Genomic DNA, 21,632 nt, shown 5'->3' with positions numbered 1-21,632 from the left:
TGATTATCCCTCCACATTTTAGCTTAATACACAACTTTTTTTCCCTAATTTTTAAAATTTCTTTTATTCATATGTGCATACAATGTTTGGGTCATTTCTCCCCCCTTCCCCCCTCCCCTCCCTTTCCCTCACCTCCGCCCTCTCCCCCTCAGCCCCTCGCTACCAGGCAGAAACTATTTTGCCCTTATCTCTAATTTTGTTGAAGAGAGAGTATAAACAATAATAGGAGCGACCAAGGGTTTTTGCTGGTTGAGATAAGGATAGCTATACAGGGAGTTGACTTGCATTGATTTCCTGTGCATGTGTGTTAACTTCTAAGTTAATTCTTCTCGAACTAACCTTTTCTCTAGTTCCTGGTCCCCTTCTCCTCTTGGCCTCTGTTGCTTTAATATTTCCGCATTAGTTCCTTTGCTTTGAGGACATCAAATGCTATCTTGTTTTTTTTGGGTTTCTTGCCTATCCACATACCTCCCTTGTGTTCTCTCGCTTCATCATGTGATCAAAGTCCAATCCCCTTGTTGTGTTTGCCCTTGATCTAATGTCCGCATGTGAGGGAGAACACACGGTTTTTGGTCTTCTGGGTCTGGCTAACCTCGCTCAGGATGATGTTCTCCAGTTCCATCCATTTACCTGCAAATGATAAGATTTCATTCTTCTTCATGGCTGAGTAGTATTCCATTGTGTATAAATACCACATTTTCTTAATCAATAGTGGGGCATCTTGGCTTTTTCCATAACTTGGCTATTGTGAACAGTGCTGCAATAAACATGGGTGTGCAGGTGCCTCTGGAGTAACCTGTGTCACATTCTTTTTGGTATATCCCCAAGAGTGGTATTGCTGGATCATATGGCAGATCTATGTTTAGATTTTTAAGTAGCCTCCAAATTTTTTTCCAGAGTGGTTGCACTAGCTTGCATTCCCACCAGCAGTGTAAGAGGGTTTCTTTTTCCCCACATCCTTGCCAACACCTGTTGGTGGCAGTGTTTCTAATGATGGCTATTCTAACAGGGGTGAGGTGGAATCTTAGTGTGGTTTTAATTTGCATTTCCTTTATTGCTAGAGATGGTGAGCATTTTTTCATGTGTTTTTTGGCCATTTGAATTTCTTCTTTTGAGAAAGTTCTGTTTAGTTCACTTGCCCATTTCTTTATTGGTTCATTAATTTTGGGAGAGTTTAGTTTTTTAAGTTCCCTGTATATTCTGGTTATCAGTCCTTTGTCTGATTAGTAGCTGGCAAATATTTTCTCCCACTCTGTGGGTGTTCTCTTCAGTTTAGAGACCATTTCTTTTGATGAACAGAAGCTTTTTAGTTTTATGAGGTCCCATTTATCTATGCTATCTCTTAGTTGCTGAGCTGCTGGGGTTCCATTGAGAAAGTTCTTGCCTATACCTACTAACTCCAGAGTATTTCCTACTCTTTCCTGTACCAACTTTAGAGTTTGTGGTTTGATATTAAGATCCTTGATCTATTTTGAGTTAATCTTGGTATAGGGTGATATACATGGATCTAGCTTCAGTTTTTTGAAGACTGCTAACCAGTTTTCCCAGCAGTTTTTGTTGAAGAGGCTGTCTTTTCTCCATTGTATATTTTTAGTGCCTTTGTCAAAGACAAGTTGGTTATAGTTGTGTGGCTTTATATCTGGGTCCTCTATTCTGTTCCACTGGTCTTCATGTCTGTTTTTGTGCCAGTACCGTGCTGTTTTTATTGCTATTGCTTTATAATATAGTTTGAAGTCAGGTACCGTGATACCTCCAGCGTTGTTCTTTTTACTGAGTATTGCCTTGGCTATTCGTGGTCTCTTGTGTTTCCAAATAAATTTAACAGTAGATTTTTTCAATGTCTTTAATGAATGTCATTGGGATTTTGATGGGAATTGCATTAAATATGTAGATTGCTTTTGGGAGTATAGACATTTTTACTATGTTGATTCTACCAATCCATGAGCATGGGAGATCTCTCCACTTTCTATAGTCTTCCTCAATCTCTTTCTTCAGGAGTTTATAGTTTTCCTTGTAGAAGTCATTCACATCCTTTGTTAAGTTTACTCCTAGGTATTTGATTTTTTTTGAGGCTAGTGTAAATTGAATTGTTTTCATATATTCTTTTTCAGTTTGTTCATTATTAGTGTATAGAAATGCTAATGATTTTTCTATGTTGATTTTATATCCTACTACCTTGCTATAACTGTTGATGGTGTCTAGAAGCTTTTGAGTAGAGTTTTTTTGGGTCTTTAAAGTATAGAATCATATTGTCTGCAAATAGGGATAATTTGACAGTTTCTTTACCTATTTGTATTCCTTTTATTCCTTCTTCTTGCCTAATTGCTCTGGCTAGGAATTCCAGTACTATGTTGAATAGGAGTGGGGATGGAATGGTTTCAGTTTTTCTCCGTTAAGTATAATGCTGGCTGTAGGTTTGTCATATATAGCTTTTATAATGTTGAGGTACTTTCCTTCTATTCCTAGTTTTCTTAGAGCTTTTATCATGAAATGATGTTGAATCTCGTCAAAGGCTTTTTCTGCATCTATTGAGATGATCAAATGGTTGATTTGCATATGTTAAACCACCCCTGCATTCCTGGGATGAAGCCTATTTGGTTGTGGTGAATGATCTTTTGATGTGTTGTTGAATTCGGTTTACCATTATTTTATTGAGGATTTTTGCATCAATGTTCATTAAGGAGATTGGCCTATAGTTCTCCTTTTTGGAGGTGTCTTTGGCTGGTTTTGGGATAAGTGTAATACTGGCTTCATAAAATGAATCCACAACTTTTTTTTTTTTGAGACTGGTGTGTATTGCCTTTCAAAAATTAAAAAAATTTACATATTGCAAAATCATTTCCTTTGGTACCCAATTGTATAAGTTTCAATACAGGTATAGATTGGTTTAACAATTGCCACAATCAGGATACTGAACAATCCCATCACTTCAAAAAAAGTCCTCAAGGTGCCCCTTTACAAAACTCTCCACTCCCGCCAGAACAGTAGCAACTGCCAATCGGTTCCCCATCCCTATGGTTTCTCAACCTTAGAGAGTGATCTCTTCACTCAGTGTGATGCCTTTGGAATGCATCTATGGGGTTGTTTGCAGATTTCATTCCTTTTCTTGCTGGGTAGTATTTCATGATATCCATAGTCCGAGTGTATTTATGTAGTCACCCATTAAAGGACATTTGGTAGTTTTTAGCTTTTGGCCATTATGAGTAGAGCTGCTGTGCAGGTCTTTGTGAGAGTGTAACTTTTCATTCTCTAGGACTGGAATTGCTGGCTCATATGGTCTTTTTGCTTTCCAGAAGAATTTTTCTTTAATTGGGCCCAGAAACAAATTCAACATTTAAACCATAATGATTTTGTAAGTGTGGGATTTCATGCTTTACTTTTGAGATGTGGAGTAAGATGGTGTGTATGTGTGTTATGTTTGTGTGTGTGTGTGTGTGTGTGTGTGTTGGGGACATTGAGAGTTGGAAGCTCTGAAATCACTTCAGCTCAGATGGGTGGCCTAGTATTGTCCACCTCATGCGTGTGGGTCGACATGCCAATTTATCTCCCAATGCTTTAATCCTGGCCTATGGTACCAGTACAGGAAGAGCTATTTAAATTGGATGAGTGTTTGACAAACAACCGTCTGTTTCTGATGGTTCTGACGAGTGGATTTCCTTCTATCTTTAAATCCCATGACTATGACTGTGACTTTGATGCTTGAATCGTTCTCTAGCTTCATCAATTTCATGGTTGTCAGCAATGCCTAATCCATCTTCCACAGTCTGGAACCACTCAGGCGGCAGACTCCCTTGAGGTGGGAGTGCTCCTTGTACCTTGAGGATGGTCCTCCATCTTTGCATTGCCTACTGTGTGTCCAGAATTCTCTCATTTTAATTTTGGCTATAGGAAAAGCCTTTGGTGAAGGAGAATATGGACAATATATCAAGCAATAATATTGATTCAATTTCTTTTTTAAAAATAGCTATTTTCATTGTCTGAGGCTTTGTTCTGAAGTTCCAAAATTCGGATTTTGTGCACAAAACTCTTTTCCTCATCTCAAATAGCATTGCCATGCACGGCTAACATTAACTGTTGAACTGAATGCATGAAAAAATTTTTGGTGGAAAACAAAGATATATATATATATATGTGTATATATAATTCTCTTCTTTTTTCACTATTTATGCTGTATCAAACCATCTCATTTTTTTCCCTGAGCACTTGGCTTTAAAAAGAAAGACTTGGCTTTAGATGGTAAAGTGTTTGTTACCTATGATTTTTGAATTAAGATTTATATTGGAAACTTCAGAACTCACTTGTTTGGAAAAATAGTGACCCCTCTGAATTTTAAAAACCAGATTCATTGATTATTCTGTACATTGATATTAAATTATTTGACTATCCTAGATTACCAGAAAATGCACACTCATTTTCTTAAAGTCCAGATAAAATGACACCTCAATGAGATTTTCTTAAACCACTCCATGAAACATCGTTCTACATTTCATACACCACGGCTCTATTATAATGTACTTGAACTCGGGTCCATCTCTCCTAGGGACCTGTGAGTAATCTGAGGGTAGGACACATATTCATTATCCATTGCAAGTTTAGCATTTATCACAGTGTCTGGCACATTTGTGCTAAATAAACATTTGTATGCAAATGCACACATTTGTGTGCATATATATGTGACACACACATATATTATTTTTTAAAGAAACTGATAGGTGGTAGAATTGAATGAAAGCAGAGCCCTTTCCTGGAGTTATACAGACAGGATGGGCAGATAAATCATTAGCAAGAGAAAAGTGAGTTTTAGAATAGCTTGTTTTTATAGAAGAAAAGTAGGTCTTCTTTGATCAATTTGAAAAGACAAGGGCCCCAATTCATGCCATCAATACAGTTTCAAGAGTTCTCTGAGCAGGCCTTGAGCCAAAGTTTCTTCACAAAATGACTTTTTAAGTTGCAAAAATAATTCTGCTGCCCTCACTGGAAAACAGTCTAGAAGGTGATGGACAAGCTTATTATCTGGTAAACTCTGCATAAAAAATTGTAGCCCTCAGTGTGGTTAGCAGTACAAATTATTATTCCTTCAGCTTTATTTCACAGATCAAGTTAACCAAATTCCTAATGAGATAATAGATCTAAGGGCTACATGAAATTACTTAACTGAGATGAGGCAGGGGCATAACAATTTACTGCATGTTATTGTCTTTTGCTCTAGATGGAGATTGAGCTTTTAGTACTAGCTTTTCCCAGGTGCCTTGCTGTATGACGCAGACATCTCTCTGATATGACCTTGGATCAACAGTGAGGCTGACTGGGTAGCTATGCCAGGCAGCCAGCCAAAATGACTGAGAGAGAAGTAGTCTGGTTAGATTCCTTCAGAAGGAGAAGGTCACATTTAGAAAGGCAGATTCTTTCTTAAAGGAGAATGATTCTTGGTAATATGTTGTAGAAGGTTGTAGGTGAGCCGCTCGGATTCCCTCTGCTGGGCTGGCTGCTCATGGCTTGTAGTGGTACTATTTTCTGGAGAATTATCCTCAGTCACTTGGGACTACTTTCCTTTCCTTGGAAATTATGCTTTTCCCCTGGGGGCTTCCTACAGCCAATGGCTGATTCAAGGTGGAATAACCATGGTGCTATTTATACTTCAGAGCTTCTTGTGGGCTGGACTTTAGTGGAAACTGCATCTTTGTTTAGTTTCTGCTGTCCTATCTTGCTTTCCTTCCATACTTGTTCCCCAGTGCTTCTGAGAACACTGTATAAATTCTTATACAAGAATTTCCATTTTAGATTCTGTTTCTAGATAAACTGACCCAAGACACATGCCTCTGCTTAAATGAGCTGGAGCAACAGGGTGCTAGAATTATACTGAAAATTTCGAGAATTATGACAGGAGTACATGTAGAAATAGTGATCTTGGTAGTAAAAGGTATTGAGGATGAGGCAAAGAAACTTGGGGGGGGTCACATCAGGATTCTGCTTATTTCCCATCTGCACTGAGAATATTGACCACATAATGATTTATGTCTCCCGTGTATTTGACACAACCCTGGGGAAGGGGTGGTGCTGAGTTGACTGGAATTAATTTTCTACTAGTGAATGAGTGGAGAGTTAAAACAGGAAATTAAGTTTAGCTGTAGAAAGAAAGTACAGAGTCTTGGCAACCTGGATTTGTGGCCTGAGATTCATATACATACTGTGTGTGTTTGAAATGTTACTGGAGAGGGTGATTTTGGGGTAGAAGACAATAGCTGAAGTAGACTGCATGGAATTGAAGAACCTGATGAGAAACTTTAATTGTTTCTGTGTAGTAGCATCTGAATCCTTTCCTGGTGAGTGTCAAACATGGCTTCACTAACCTGTGCAGTGCTCCTGCCAGGATTTTGAGATTTGGAATGCGGGCTGCATTCCAGCTCCTGCCACCTCTTTTTGCAGGTGTTGCTGTGGAGGATACACTTGCACATCCATATTGTGATCTTAAATGCCTGCCTCTGCTCCTCACCTGTTGTAGATTGAATTATTGTTTTCAATACTAATTTTTGACTCCATTGGGTATCCACACCCTTTTCTGTATAACTTTGCAGATCTACCCACCAATTAGGTGGACTGTATTTCTGTGATGCTTGACTTTGAGTTTGACCATGTAATGAGCTTTGGCAATGAAATGTTAACAAGTATGACATGACCAAAATTAGAAGCATGTGCATGATTAGGCTTGCCCTCTTATTCTCCTGACAACACCTTGAAAACATGTGTGCAAGGTAGCCTATTGGTTTCAGAAAGACATTAAGAAATGTGATGAAGAGTCAAATCACTCAAGTCATATCCAGACCTTATAGCTGCTGATCTTCAGACAACCTTATAGCTGCTTCAGTAAAACCAGCCGAGATTAGCAGAGTTACTTAGCCAAAGCCCATCCCGGATCACTTCAACCTGTTGACTCTCAGTGCTGCACCAAATGAAAGCTTACTAATTGTTTGCCGCTGTGATCTTGTGGCTGCTCATTACATGGGATTATTGTAACCACGGGCATCTGGTACCTCCTCTTTCTTCTCAGATGCCATAGGAGTCTGGAGCATGTAGATGTTTCTTCTGCCATGATAGCTCTTTTTCACTAGAAACTTGCATTTCTTTTTAGAATCTATACTTTCCCACCTGTCTATCAGCATTGTTTAAAAAGACCCAGAAAAGATTTAGGGAAGCTCAATTTGATGGTTCTGAAGAGAAATCGTTAAAGCTAGTACTAGGTTCTAGGCCTAGAGGAGGATTCTGGTCAGATGATTCTTATAAAAGAGGTGTGGGTGGTGGAGGGTAGGCAGAGGGGGGAAAGGTTAATTTTTCTTCTTGGTGATGAAAAATTCTCAGTGCAACAGCTCATGAATCGACATACCTGTCAGTTTATAACTTTTCTGTTTGTAATTCTTTTCATGTACATTGTGGGTAAATAGTATAATTTTAGCTGGCCATAATTTTCTAACCACAGATAGGAGAGATGCCATTTTTCACCTTGATATACTATGGAAAATGGATATATTTGAAATTTCTATACATAATGAAGAAAAGTAAAGGAACTCGGTAATACTTGACATGTGATGCATTAAGATTCTCTGATGCCTCTCCTTGCAAATAAACAGTTGATGACATTTTTCTTGTCACTATCCACGTTAAAATACATCTTTATCTATCATTCTATCTAGTGACATTGACTAATTTATTAGCTAAATAAACACTTGAATCATCAGTGAAACTCATCCAGCACCAGATCAGCTAGATTACAGTGTTAAATCAAAAGAATGCCAGCTGTAATAGCTGTCATCACTATAGGAAAATTTAAATAATGACTATTTTTTCTTTTTTAATCTTGAATGCCTTGGGGACCAAGTAGCAAGTCCACCCACAGCTATTGTCAAGTGTATTTCTTTTTTCATCAGTAATGAGGAGTGATCCGTCCTCTGCCTAAATTTAGTTACCTCACAAAAAGATGTAGAGAGTCATGCTGCAATGTTGAATTCCTGGTCTTTTTCTTTTTGAAGTCTGATGGTTTTTAATCTAAACAAAACTTCTAATCCTAATATTAAATGGCCATGTTTAAGTCTTCTAAACCTAAGTATGTTTACTACATTGAACTTCCTTTCCTATAAGATTTGTTTAAGATATGTGTCTTTAAAAATTCCAGTTTTTCATATGTTGGTGAGGATGTGGGGAAAAAGGAACCTTCGTACACTGCTGGTGGGAATGCAGGGTGGTGCAACCACTCTGGAAAAAATTTTGAGGCTTCTTAAAAATCTAAACATAGATTTGCCATATGATCCAGCAATCCCACTCCTGGGTGTATACCCAAAGGAATGCAACACAGGTTACTCCAAAAGCACCTGCACACCCATGTTTATTGCAGCACTATTCACAAAAGCCAAGTTATGGAAACAGTCAAGATGCCCCACTACTGATGAATGGATTAAGAAAATGTGGTATTTATACACAACAGAATTTTATGCAGCCATGAAGAAGAATGAAATGTTATCATTTGCCAGTAAATGGATGGAACTGGAGAACATCATCTTAAGCGAAGTTAGTCAGGCTCAGAAGACCAAAAATCGCATGTTCTCCCTCATATGCAGACTTTAGATCTAGGGCAAATACAGCAGTGTTGTAGGACTTGGGTCACATGACAAGGGGAGAGCACATATGGGAGGTACGAGGTTAGAGAGAAAACCCAAAACATGAAAGCATTTGATGTCCCCACTCCAGAGGAACTAATACAGAAACCTTAAAGCTACAGAGGTCAACATGAGAAGGGGATCAGGAACCAGTGTAAAGATCAGTTAGAGATGAATCAACCTGGGTTGTAACACATTCGTACATGAAAGCAATGCTAGGAATCTCTCTGTATAGCTGTCCTTATCTCAACTAGCAAAAATGCTATGTCTTTCTTATTATTGCTTGCTTCTACTCTTCAACGGAACTGGAGAAAAGCGCAGAACAGGTTCTGCCTGGAAGGGGGTGGAGAGGGCTGGGGTGGGGGCAGGAGGGAGAAATGACCCAAACAATGTGTGCACATGTGAATAAATGAATAATAAAAAAAGGGAAAAAAATTCCAGTTTTCCATCGTTTCTAGTTATCAGCCAGTGCCATGAGAAGTGATGGCTATGCCATGAACGGCATTGTGCTCTTCCAGGCTAGGAGGTACCTGCATTAAATCTCCCTGAGCCTGAAGTCTCACTGCACTCTGGTAGACTCATACTTAAAGCAAATGGACATACACCTTTTTATTTCACCACACTGCTTGTTATAATGCATAGCAACACTGTTGCAGGTTAGGTTTCCTGGGAAGCAGCCTTGCGATGGAGGTTAGCAGGCAAGGTATTTATTAAGTAGCGTCTTTGGGAGCTTCACATTATCACTGCATTTATTCCTGTGCCCAAATTCAGCTTCTTTCCTCCCTAGCAAGCATATTTCATTAGCTTACATAATATTTAAGGTAAAATAACATAAGCTACAATTATAACAGGAATAAACAAATTTGAGAATAAAAATCCAACTGATCTTTTTGTTTTCTTTTGGTGAGACTGAGGTTTGAACTCAGTGCTTCACGCTTGCAAAGCAGGTACTCTATCGCTTGAGCCATACCTTCAGTCCATTTTGCTCTGATTATTTCAGAGATGAAGTCTTGTAAACTATTTGCCTGGGCTGGCCTCAAACCACTATCCTCCTGATTTCAACCTTTCAAGTAGCTAGGATTACAGGTGTGAGCCTCTGGTGCTCAGCTCCAACTGATTCTTTTTAAGCATCCAATCTAAAAGATGGAAGGTGAGCTGCGTGGGTGGACTAGAAAGGAGCCTGTTAGCTGTGAGCATTCTGTCATGAACTTAGGTCACATGTTTTTACAGAGGGAATGATTGGGTTAGTCAGTCGGTTAAGCAAAAGACCTTTTTAGGGGACTTTTGCTGTACTGCCCTTCTGAGGCAAACTATATCATGTGTTCAGTTCAGCTTAGGTTTAAGTACAACATAAACTGTTGTACATAACAGCACTCATTATACATCCCTTCCAATTTCAAACGTGTTAGTAATTAATTTTTGTTACAGCGAGGTGGAATTCTGATTCAAGAGGGTTCTAGTATTTGAGGGGCCATGGAGTAGAAGCAAAAGAGAAGGAGCAAAACCTTTTATGAAAAAGCAGAATGGGTAGGATGATGAATGGGTGATACCCAAAATTTCAGGTTGAGTCGAATAGCGAGGCAGAAGTGTGCAGGAGCTTAGGGCTTGAAGGAACCTGGTGGGGATGTGGGAGGCTGTTATGTCTGTGGGTGTGTGAGTGGGGAGGTGGGTTGTGGTGATAGAGTGGAGACTTTAATTTCATTTACTTCTAAATTGTTTGAGACTTTTAGGAATGATCTGCATTAATTTTATAAGTGAAGTTATTTAAACAGTAGTCATGTTTATACCAACTGAACAACAGATTGACTTGTACTAAATAAAAAAATATGGGGTAGAATCAATGGCACTGGGTTTAGCCTGACCATGTCAGCTTAGGCAATTGACCAGAAAGCACAAATAGTGTCTTATAACAGACTATATTGATGTATGTGATCTGATTTGTTAAATGCATATGCTCAAGCTCACACTAAAATTCAACGATGAATGCAATCATCCTAGTATTGAACCATTATCTTAGAGAAACAAAAAGCCTGAGAAAACAAAATTCAACTGAAAGAATTTTCTAAAATCATGGACATCTTCCTAGTTCATGGTCAAGCAAATACTTTCCTAATTTAGCATCAGCAATAACTTGGGGGTCAAATGCTGTCCTGAAAGTGAGGCACTGAGCAGGCAAGGTTGCTTGTCAGCCAGACAGAGAGGGAAGAGGGCAAGTTGGCACGGTTAGATGGGTGAACCCTCACTGCTTTTTTTTGTGTGTGCATTCTTTATATTTGGAGAGAAGCTTAGCGCCCTCTTTGAGTCATCTTTCCTCCAGGTGTTGCAGTTGTATTAGCACAGCGTTTCCTGCCTAGTGAGGGTGTATTTTGGATGAATTCATTTATCATCCTCGTCAGCAGACAGAAGCAGTAAACCCAGGGGAGGCAAAACTGGCAAGGGAGCAGAAAGCAGGGTTAGAGGTGAGGTAGGGAAAATAGGGCCTGGTGTTGGTACACCTGGACGGGAAGTAACATTATTGGGTGCTCAGCTACATGGGCCAGGCATGGCATTTCTTTGCCCCATTTAATCTGACCATGAATCCCATAATCTAAGCATCATCTCCAGTTTACAAATGAGGAAAATGACCCCAGAGTGTTTAAGAACTTGCCTAGGGGCACGGGAAGCATACTGATCTGTGATGGACACAAAATTGTAACTCAGCATGTCCTCACGCTATAGCAGGATGTTCTGAGAATGACATTGAAGGGGGACCACCAGATAATCCATATGCATCTGGGGCTGATGTTGAAAGTTTAATGTTTTAAAAACACCCTTGGAAGGGTAAGGAAAGGATACGGAGGGGTGAAGAGGATGGAAAAACGCTACATATGTACATATGAAAACAGCATGATGGAACCCACTCAACACTGAAAGAGAGGGAATGGGAATATAATGGAGAGGGTGAACTTGTTCAAGGTACACTCAACATATGCACGTACAGAATTATCACAATGAAATACCCTCATATTATTAATGTATGATAATTAAAATAAAATAAAATAATTAAAAAATAAATAAAAACACCCTACAGATTAAACTGAGCACATCTTCAGAGCTGAAATGCACCAAGAGATATCATGTAACATCTGTAAATAAGATTTGAGGGCTGGAAGTATGGCTCAAGCAGTAAAACGCCTGCCTTGCAAGTGTGAAGCCCTGAGTTCAAACCCCAGTCCCACTGCACACACAAAAAACCCCAACAAATATTTGAAATACAACAGACACAGGGAAATGCCACATTCAGTACTTCTTACCATAAATGATTTAAGAAATAAGATTGGGGGGGGATAAATAAATACCCAGGCAAATGAGAGAACATAGTTTTCACATTACAGAAGTTATTTAGTGCATAATGACTTGTCACATTTTGAACATACATTAAGTGCTATTGTACAGGCTAATGGAAAAGGGATAGTGATTTCCAAGTCACTGTCCATTGCTCTTTTATTTTAAGGGAGCATTTGATATAAGAAAAATTTAAATAACCAGTTTTGACTTATGGAACTTGTTGTATAGTTCTAAAGTTACGCCAACCAGGGTATTCAAAGTGTAGTCCCTTGCCCAGCCCCGGATGCAGACTGTCAGTGGTCAGTGATAAGTACAAGGATTGAGAATAAACATGTAAAAACTGTTATAATAATTTGACATTATCGCCTTGTTGTGTGATCAGTGGGCTTGATAGATTTTGTGTATCTATCTATTTCTACTTATCTGTCTACCTACCTACCTATCTATCATCTATCTATCTATCGATCTACATCATCATCAACTATCTATAAGGGTTTTTGAACTAGGCAGACACTCTACCATTGGAGCCATGCCCCAGCCCTTTTTTGCTTTAGTAGTTTTTTCAATAGTTTTTGCCCAGGGCTGGCCTCGGACTGTGATCCTCTTATTTATGTCTCTTGTGTAGCTGGGATTGCAAACATGTTCCATCACGCCCAGCTTATTTGTTGAGATGGGGAGGGTCTTGCTAACTTTTCCCCCGGTTGGTCGCAAACTATGATCCTCCCAGTGTCTACCTCCTGAGTAGCTAGGACTACAGTGTGTGCCACCACTCCCAACCTCAATATTTTTCTAATAATTTATTTTCATTGTATTTTATAAAATTATTGGTCTTTGACAATAATAGTTTGAGAAGAACTGATGTATGTGAAATGTGAAGAGGTTATTAAGTTCTATTCAAGTACATACGAAACTATGAAACTATACAAAGATGCACGGTTTATGCCTCTGAATGCCATATCATTTTACTTTTATTCTTTGAAGAAAAATGAGTACTGCTAGAAACCAGTCTTCTTTTTATTGACCGATCAGTCTAATGTGATAATACAGCGTGCAGCCATGCTGGCATGCTACAGGCAAATAGGGTACGCAAATTGGTTCTCTGTGGGAGGCTTAGTATATCTCAGAACAGGGAAACAGCAGCTATCTGTGTACCCTAACAAATATAATCACAGTAGCCTGCATTTAAAAAATCATTATGACAATTGAATATTCTAACTCTTAAACAGCTCTTTGTTAAATGCCTTGAGTGGTTATTGCATTTCCCTTATGTTTTTAAAAAGGAGTTTTATTATCATCTTGAGTATGTCTGGAAAAAATGCTTTGTATTTACTTCTGTAATTCATTATATTCCAATGAATGATTTCAATATCCATAAGGAAAACCCTCTGATGTTCAAGTGTAACATGGAATTAGGTGATCTCAAATGATTATTTTAGCCCATATCTAAGTGGTCCCTAATTATGTTGAATATATGTATGTATATATACCTTAAATATATACAATAAAATGCATTTAAAATCCCAGAAGTTGTTTTAAATTATGCTCACATCACTGAAGGGCCTAGCACCAACCATTTCTCTTCCCATAAAATTCTAGAGCCACTAGGAGGGACAGGAGGAACCCAGGACAGGGGCTGAGGAAGATGGCTCACCAAGAGACCACTGGGTCATAGCAAGTTCTTTGGTGGTTCTTCTCCAGTTACAAACACGTCCAGCAAGACTGTGGATCAGCCACTAGTCCTACCTCTGGTCTACTTTTAAAGAGCACCATGTATCACCCCTTTTCTTTTCTCCCTCTTTAATACACTTCTTTCTATTCTAAAGGTAGCACATTCAGGAAGGGTCTCTCTCAAACTGGTTGAGGGTTTGGGTTGGTTCTCCTCAGCTTCCCACTTCCTTGTTATCCTTGAACATAAGCAGTTTGGTTCTTCATGCTTTAAGAGTCTCACTTGCCACAGAACTCATTGCAGAGTACTTCTCAGAATGCACAGGTTAAGTCCCTGCTCACCACCTTCTAGTCTGAGAGGACTCCATCCTCTGTGAACCTGCCATTAGTGCCATCAATTGTGTTTTTTCTAGCTAACAGTAATTAGATGTTTGATTGATGGTAAATCAGTTTGGATCAGTGATAATAGCATCATTTCAATACACACTCGTATTTTTCTAAAAGCAGTCCACTGTTTATTTTATGCTTCTTGTAAGCAATAACAGTATATTTTCATTTCATTTCATTTTTCATGGCGAATGTTTTCCTAGTAATCCTTCCTAATCAGTTTTCTAGTCTTTATTAACCTTTTAATGATGTAATCATGATACATTTACAATATCTGAACAAATAAACAAATACTGTGGTGCTTGGCAATATTTTAAAATAATTTTAACTGCTAGGAAAAAATGGGAATATTTAAAAACATTCTCCGGAAGGGAACTTATGAAATCTGATTATACACTGAACTCTGTTAACTCATCAGAGTAAAGAACACATTTGTACAGAAGATGTGTATTAATCATGGGATCTACTTTTAGCGGTCAGAATACCCTGGTAAAACAGCTTCTGACCTTCAGATCGTCATGTTTTATTTACAAGATCAGAGTGTGGCATACTTAGCTGATATTGCTTCAGGGACTCTGGGACCAGGACACATGAAGACATAACACAAAGGACCTTTTCTTTAAACCAATGATCTTTGTACTCTCAGTAAGTATCAGTGCTCAAAGCCATTGCAATTTCTCTGGAATCTGTAAAACAAATCAATTTCATAATGTAATGCATCGAAGAGGAAAAATGTGTTTAACACGTACAGATTCATCTTTGGGGAAGAGTTCAGTTATGGCTTTATCCCCTTCACATTGAAAGGCCCAGCATTTAAAAATCTAAATTCCTGAGTTTCCTTGAACAGTATATATAGCATAAATAATTTATTTCAAGGATTTACAAGCCAGTTAGATTACATATTCTGTGAGTTGAGCTAATGCACATTTTCTAAAATTTCAGAGGTCTTATAAAACCTCAACACATGACATGAAAATAAAACACTAGTTTTTTAGAACAGAAAATATCAAGGTTGTCACCAGAAGTAATTGATTGCAGGGCGATTTTGTGATCATTCTTGAAAGCTTCTACTGTGAGCATTGTCACTTTAAGTGACCTGCTTGCTGTGTTTAGCTACAAGACGCTTGACAAAGAACAGTGCACATGCTTGATAAACTCTTCATAAATTTATTATAAGGTAATATCTATCTGTCAGTTGAATCATTACTTTTGACATCAAGCTAAGATACAAATGGAAGGTGAACAGAAAGCCCCTGCAATTATTTTAAATGACTAATATAGACCATACGAGGGGTTGTTAATGAGAGTAAATGAAATAACATTTTCTGGCAATACGATGATTGCTTTCATAAACCCAAGAAGAGGTGGTTACAATTTAAAGTTGATTAGAGTCTGCTAAACCACAGGTGATGGAATTAGGTCAAAATAAATCTAGATTAAAAACTCTTCTCACTGTGATCTTTTTCTAAATATCATTAGGTATCTCATAAAAATTTAATCAGATTTCTCATTTGTAGTTGCTGTTAAAACTACACTCAAATAACACTCATTGACTCCCCTTGTACTAGGCATCACTAAGAATATGAACTAATGCTCAGCAAACAGAATTTTAAGTATATGATTATGATCACATATTTCGTGATCTAGGGAAGGGACTGAATTCCTATTAAAATTCAACTCCTGTTAAGATGAGATTTGGTGGTTTTCAATAAATCATTGTACAGATTATGGTGCTAATGTGGTCATATATTATCCACCTCCATTGGTCTCTGTCCTTCAGGATCTTAAAATATAATTGGAAAGACAAGATATATAGACATGAAAAGTTAAACAATCATCCTAGACAGTGATATAAGAATGATCACAAGGCAATACACAATTGAGTACCAAATAATGCCTCCTGTCTCTGAACTAGTGACATTTATTGTTATACACAGCAGACAAGATCAAGCCAAGAAATGCTGCAAATGTTTAGAAGCAGGAGAGAGGTGAATGTGGCATGAGGAGGCAGGGCTGGGGATGGCCCTTTAGGGTTGTTGGACTTTTGCCAGGAGAAGGGTCACGCATACCCAGTAGCTCTATACTGCAACCCTAGATTCTCAATCTTTGCCCGATTTTTCTTATCTTGTTAAGATTCTGTATGCTCCTGTGGAAGAGGACTGCTAAGCAAATTCCATGTTCTCTTCTTCTTTCTGGGCTAGACATTTTCCAGCTTCTTTTGAGATTATGTGTGGCCATATGGCTGATTTCTAGGTAATGAGATGGGTGGAAATGTATTAATGATCTATTGCCACATAACACACTACCCCGAAACTTAGTAGCTTAAGAGAAAAATACCTACTATCTCAGAATCTGGGGGTCAGGCAGGCATTCAGGAGCTTACTAGTTAGGTAGTTTGGATCAGGGTCTCTTGAGGGCAAGGTGTGGGCTGGGGACACAGTCCTCTGCAGAATTGTCCGTGGCTGGCCAATCCACATCTAAGATGTCTCACTCACATGCCTATTGGCAGGAGGCCTCATGGGGCCTCTCTGTGGGGCTGCTTAGCAGCCTTTCTGATACAGAAACTGGCTTTCCTCAGAGCAAGTGATTCAAGAGAGTAAGACTTAGCCTTGGAAATGATACACCATTTCAAGCCTAAGTCTTGGGGCTCCTTTCTGTCATATATTACTTGTTACACAGGCCAGCCTGGTTAAGTTTGGGGGCAGACCATGCATGATTGTGAATATCAGCAGGCAGGGCTCATCTCAAGGACTGGATACTACAGGCAGTGCCATCTGCTACCTTCATGCTTGGTCCATGAAAATCTCCCATGTGCTCTTTCAACCTACTTTTCCCTTCCAGCTTGCTGAAATGAAATGACACACAGAGTCCCCAATGACTGCACTGAGGAGGGTACTCTGTCAGTTCATTCATCTGCAAGTGAGCAAGACTGCATTTGAGCCATTGTACAGCTTCAGGTCTATTTGGTTCAGCAGTTAGTCTACTCTAAATAGTTATCTTCCACTAAGCAAATCTTTACAATGTCCTCTATTGAAGCAAAGACAAGAATTATAGAATGTTGTGGTAGTGAATGACCATGTATATTGTATCCATTTTTCCTTGTGAGTTCTTCTTCTTCTTTTTTTTTTGTAGGACTGGGTTTTGAACTCAGGGTTTCACACTTGCAAAGCAGGTGCCCTACCGCTTGAGCCACACCTCCAGTCCATTTTCTTCTGATTATTTTGGAGATGGGGTCTTACAAACTATTTGTCCAGGCTGGCTTCTAACCACGATCCTCCTGATCTCAGCCTCCCAAGTAGGTAAGATTGCAGGTATGAGTCACTGGTGACTGGCTTCTTTCAGCAAGAATTGATTGAGTTCCTGCCATGGCTCAGAGCTTATTCTAGCTGCCAGGGGCACAACTGTAACAACATAGAGGCCTTGCTTCCTGGAGCTCACATTCTGATGGAATAATTAGTGATGCTTCTTGATCAATGCACCAAACAAGTATGCTAATGTTCTTATTCAGAGTTCTTTTTCAGCTGAAGCTCCTGATTTGCTGGGGGCCTGATAGATTAGTGTTTCCTGTAATTGTGCTCTAATAGCGCTTCTCAGACCTTAATGGGAGTACAAATCAACTGGAGAGGTGTAAAGTCTGATGCAGCAGGTCTTGGGAGCTGCCTGAGACTGCATTTGCAATGAACTCCAAAGTGGTGCTAATGATGTTGGTCCACCCCACTTTTTACAGCAAGGCTGTAAGAAACACTGGTTGCTGGATATTAAAGATATCCTATGTAAAAAAGACTTCAGGGTCAAATAAATGAAAACACGTAGCTAAAGGGAGAGGCCAGACCAAGTTGCCCTGGTTCCTGCCAGCTTGCTCCTGCCTGGGCCAGTCCTATCAGAAGCCTACCATGACTTTCTACCATGAGATGTACGAGATAACGCTCTATTTTCATAATAAATTTCTATATTAAAGTTTGAGCCAGTTCAAGAGAATTCTGCAATGTGTGGTTCCAAAAATCTCCTGAGTAAAGACCAAGAGACCGAGGCACAAGGAATGAAGGAGAAACTGGGGACAAGTTCAAGATCAATCCAGCTGTGAGGATAACATGGGGCAATGTCTCAAGATCCTGGAATGTTCTACATTCTAGGTCCGCTTCTAAGCAGCCTCACTTTCTTCATTGATACCATAACATTTTATATGAGAATCAAATGGGGATAATTTTCTCACATTACATGGCAGCGATATTTTAAGAATGTGGCCATTATATTATTTTTCTAAAATATTGCTGGCATGCCAGGGGTTTGTGAGAATAAAGTGAGATAGCGATCATAAAGCAATTAAACAATTAGTCGGGCACTCAACAAATGTTAGCTACTGGGAACCCAGCTGGATTGGATTTAAAAGACAAAAATTAAATGAATTTTCCCTCTAGATAGAAGAGACCTGGCATGTTTGAAAACAGAAATGGAGCTATCCCTGGAGAGTTAGTGAAGGTCATTGATGGAAGCTGCAGGAGACACTGGAGATAATGGAAGGAATGAGGTTATCCACACATCTTAAACTCTGAGCCTCTTCAAATGCAATGTAACAGAGAAGATTTCCAAAGAAATATTCTGCCTCGACTAAGTAGTACTTTCTCAATAAGAAGCAGCAGCTCAACTATTCTTAAAACATATCTTCAGTGTATATTACCGTATAATATAATTTGCCTATCTTCTACAGTTCAAACCTCCAGGTAAAGGTTATAATTCTCAAATATTAACTATTTTCCATCTAGGTATATAGAAGAAATAGCTCAAATAATGTAAAGTGTATGCTTAGTGAATGTTATCAGATTATAGTCTGTCTGTCCACTATTGCTCAGATAGTGGCAAAGATTCAGCTTCAGTTTTTAAGCATTAACATTATTTTTCACATCTGTGTATCCTAGCATCCCCATCTCTTAAGCAAAGAAAGGAAAATAAGAGGAGATGGAGGATAGTGGATAACGTCACACGCTGGTCTCTAACATGACCAGGGAATAGACTAGGAAGAACCAGAGAGCAGTTGCTTTTCAAGGTGGGTGGTGGTAGGAAGACACTGAAGCTTCAGTAGTGAACAGACAGAACCATATTGAAAAAACCAGAAACTTTTGGAAAGCAGGACAGAGGGAAAAAAAAGTCCGCTCCAGTGGGCAGAGTGCCCAGAATGGAGTGTGGAGCACGTGCAGCTGCAGAGGGCAGGACCTGAGGCGAAAGAAAAAGAACCTCAGAAAACATGCACTGCAGCTTCAGTTGTGAACTGAGAGGACTTGTTTTTTAAAAAATAAACAGAAAATTTAGAGGCACCCTCTAAATGTTCCATGAACAGGGAAAGAGAGAATGAGCACCTCAGTGAGTGAACTGGGCAGAAGCAACTGGGCAGAAGCATCATGGGGGGTGGAGATGCAAGAAAGAAAGAGAGAGAGAGAGAGCAAGAAACTCAGAAAACAGTAAACACTGGACTTAAAACCAAGAAGATTTGCAGGCTAACCTGACAGTGGTCCTAGAGTCTACATGGCGTGAAAGCCCTGGGAGTTTTTTCTTTTTTCCTGGTGGGAAGCCTCTTTGAAAGGATCCTATCTGAGCCTGAGGTTTTAGGAGTCAAAAGGTCCCTGGATTACAGTCTCCAGGAAACCACAGCAACCTCAGGTGCTTGTGCATGGAGCGCTGGCCTGGAGAGCTGGCCTAGCTACAGGGGAAAGACTTTGAGTCAGAACCGTGGAGAGCTCCACACAGTGGAAACTGGTCAGAGTCACAGTGGAGTGGAAATCTCTTCCTATATGGGCCATTTAGTAGGGAAGTTGGCCACCAGAGCTCCAGGAGAGGGAAGAAGTGGTGGAAAGTGATCATGAGTAGGAGTTAAGTTCAGAATGTTGGAGACCTGGAGGGCAGAGCTTGGACACAGCATTCTGCCATAGTGCTGGTCACTGCATCCCCACAGGGTTTGCAGGCTAACCAGATAGGGGTCTTGGAGTCCACATACCATACAGGCACTAGGAAAGTTTTCTTCCTGGCATTTGGTTGCTGTGCAGTGATGGGAAGCCATTTGGAGGCACCAGAGACTAGCACCTGCCAGCAGAAAGCTTGCAGTCTGCCCCATCCAGCCAGTCCTGAGAAACAGGATGACAGCTGAGAGAAATTACTGCCTGCTGTGCCCACAAACCACACCCTTTGGTTGCTAGGTGAATAACACAAAGGAAAACAAAGGAAGCCAAATAACACACAGATTGCTCTTACCGGGTGGCATGCAGTCAAAGTGACCAGGAAAGAAAAATTAAGTTGCATAGATCCGAATTTTGCACTGTTGCCTGGTTGATATCCACAGAAAACCGGAAACCTGGTTCTCTTTTTTATTAAAACATGTTAAATTTTAATTACCCCATTTTCCCTTTTCTTTGATTATTTGCTTTCTATAGAGAAATTTTATTTTTATTTATTTAAAAAGTTATTAACATTATAGCTATACAAGGGAATACCTTGTGACATTTACATATGTGCTTACAATATATCTTAATTAGATTCACCCCTCCCATCATTCTCCCTCATCCCCCTCCTCCCCTTCATAGAGTGATTTTAACAGGTTTTATTGTTCTATTTTCATAGACTAACACAAAATATATCTACCCTTTCCTTATACCATCCCCCTCCCATTATAGAGACTTAAAATCAGACTGATCAGTTTAAATATTTACATATAAATTTTAATTCCATTTTTTTCGACAGTACTGGCGATTGAACTCAGGGTCTTATACTTGCTAGACAAGTGCTCTACCACTTGAGCCATACCTCCAGCTTTTAATTCTATTTTCTTCTCTTTGCTTTGCTTTTATACTTACTTTGTATTACTTCTCTATTTATTACCTAATTTCTTTGATTTTTTAATCCTGTATTTTCCTTTTCTTTTCTATTCTTTTTCTTTCTTTCTTTTTTGAGATGCACTCTCACTATAGGGCCCAGGATGGCCAGGGCCTTGTGGTCTTCCTGCCTCAACCTCCTGAGTGCTGGGATTGTAACATGAGCCACCACATCCAATTTTTTAATATTTAATTTTTAATCCTGTCTTCTTCCTCCTTCTTCCATTTTTAAATGGTTTATTCTCTTTCTGTTTTCAATTAGATCACTTTTCTCTCTTACTTCTTCCTTTCTTTCATAGTTCCCCTTCTAAAATTCTTTTTTCTTTTCATTGTTGTTGGTTGTTTGCTGGATTTCTTTTCTTTTTTACTTTACTTTTGGCAGGATCTGGTCTATCTTTTCCCTTCTCTTTTTCATTTCCTCTTCTATTTACTTTTCCCTCTTCTATTTTTCTCTACTTTCTAACACTATTTGCTAGTATTAGTCTTATTTTCTTTCCATTTCTACCCTAATTAATTAAGTAATATCTTCTTAGTCTGTGCAGTATTATCTTTGCTCCTTTATTCCTCTAAGGTTATTGCAGTTGTGGTGAAGATTGTTTTTAATTTATCATTACTGAATTTTCATAGTGGTCTATCAGTTGTGGTTGCCTCTGTAATTAGTTTCATTCTCTCTTTGTGGTGCTGGGGATTGGGCCCAGTGTCCTGAGCATATTGGATGAGTGTTTGACTACTAAGTTATACCCCT

Source organism: Castor canadensis, chromosome X (genome assembly GCF_047511655.1).
Source record: "Castor canadensis chromosome X, mCasCan1.hap1v2, whole genome shotgun sequence".
NCBI classification, from domain to species: domain Eukaryota; kingdom Metazoa; phylum Chordata; class Mammalia; order Rodentia; family Castoridae; genus Castor; species Castor canadensis.
This window is presented reverse-complemented; position numbering follows the sequence as displayed.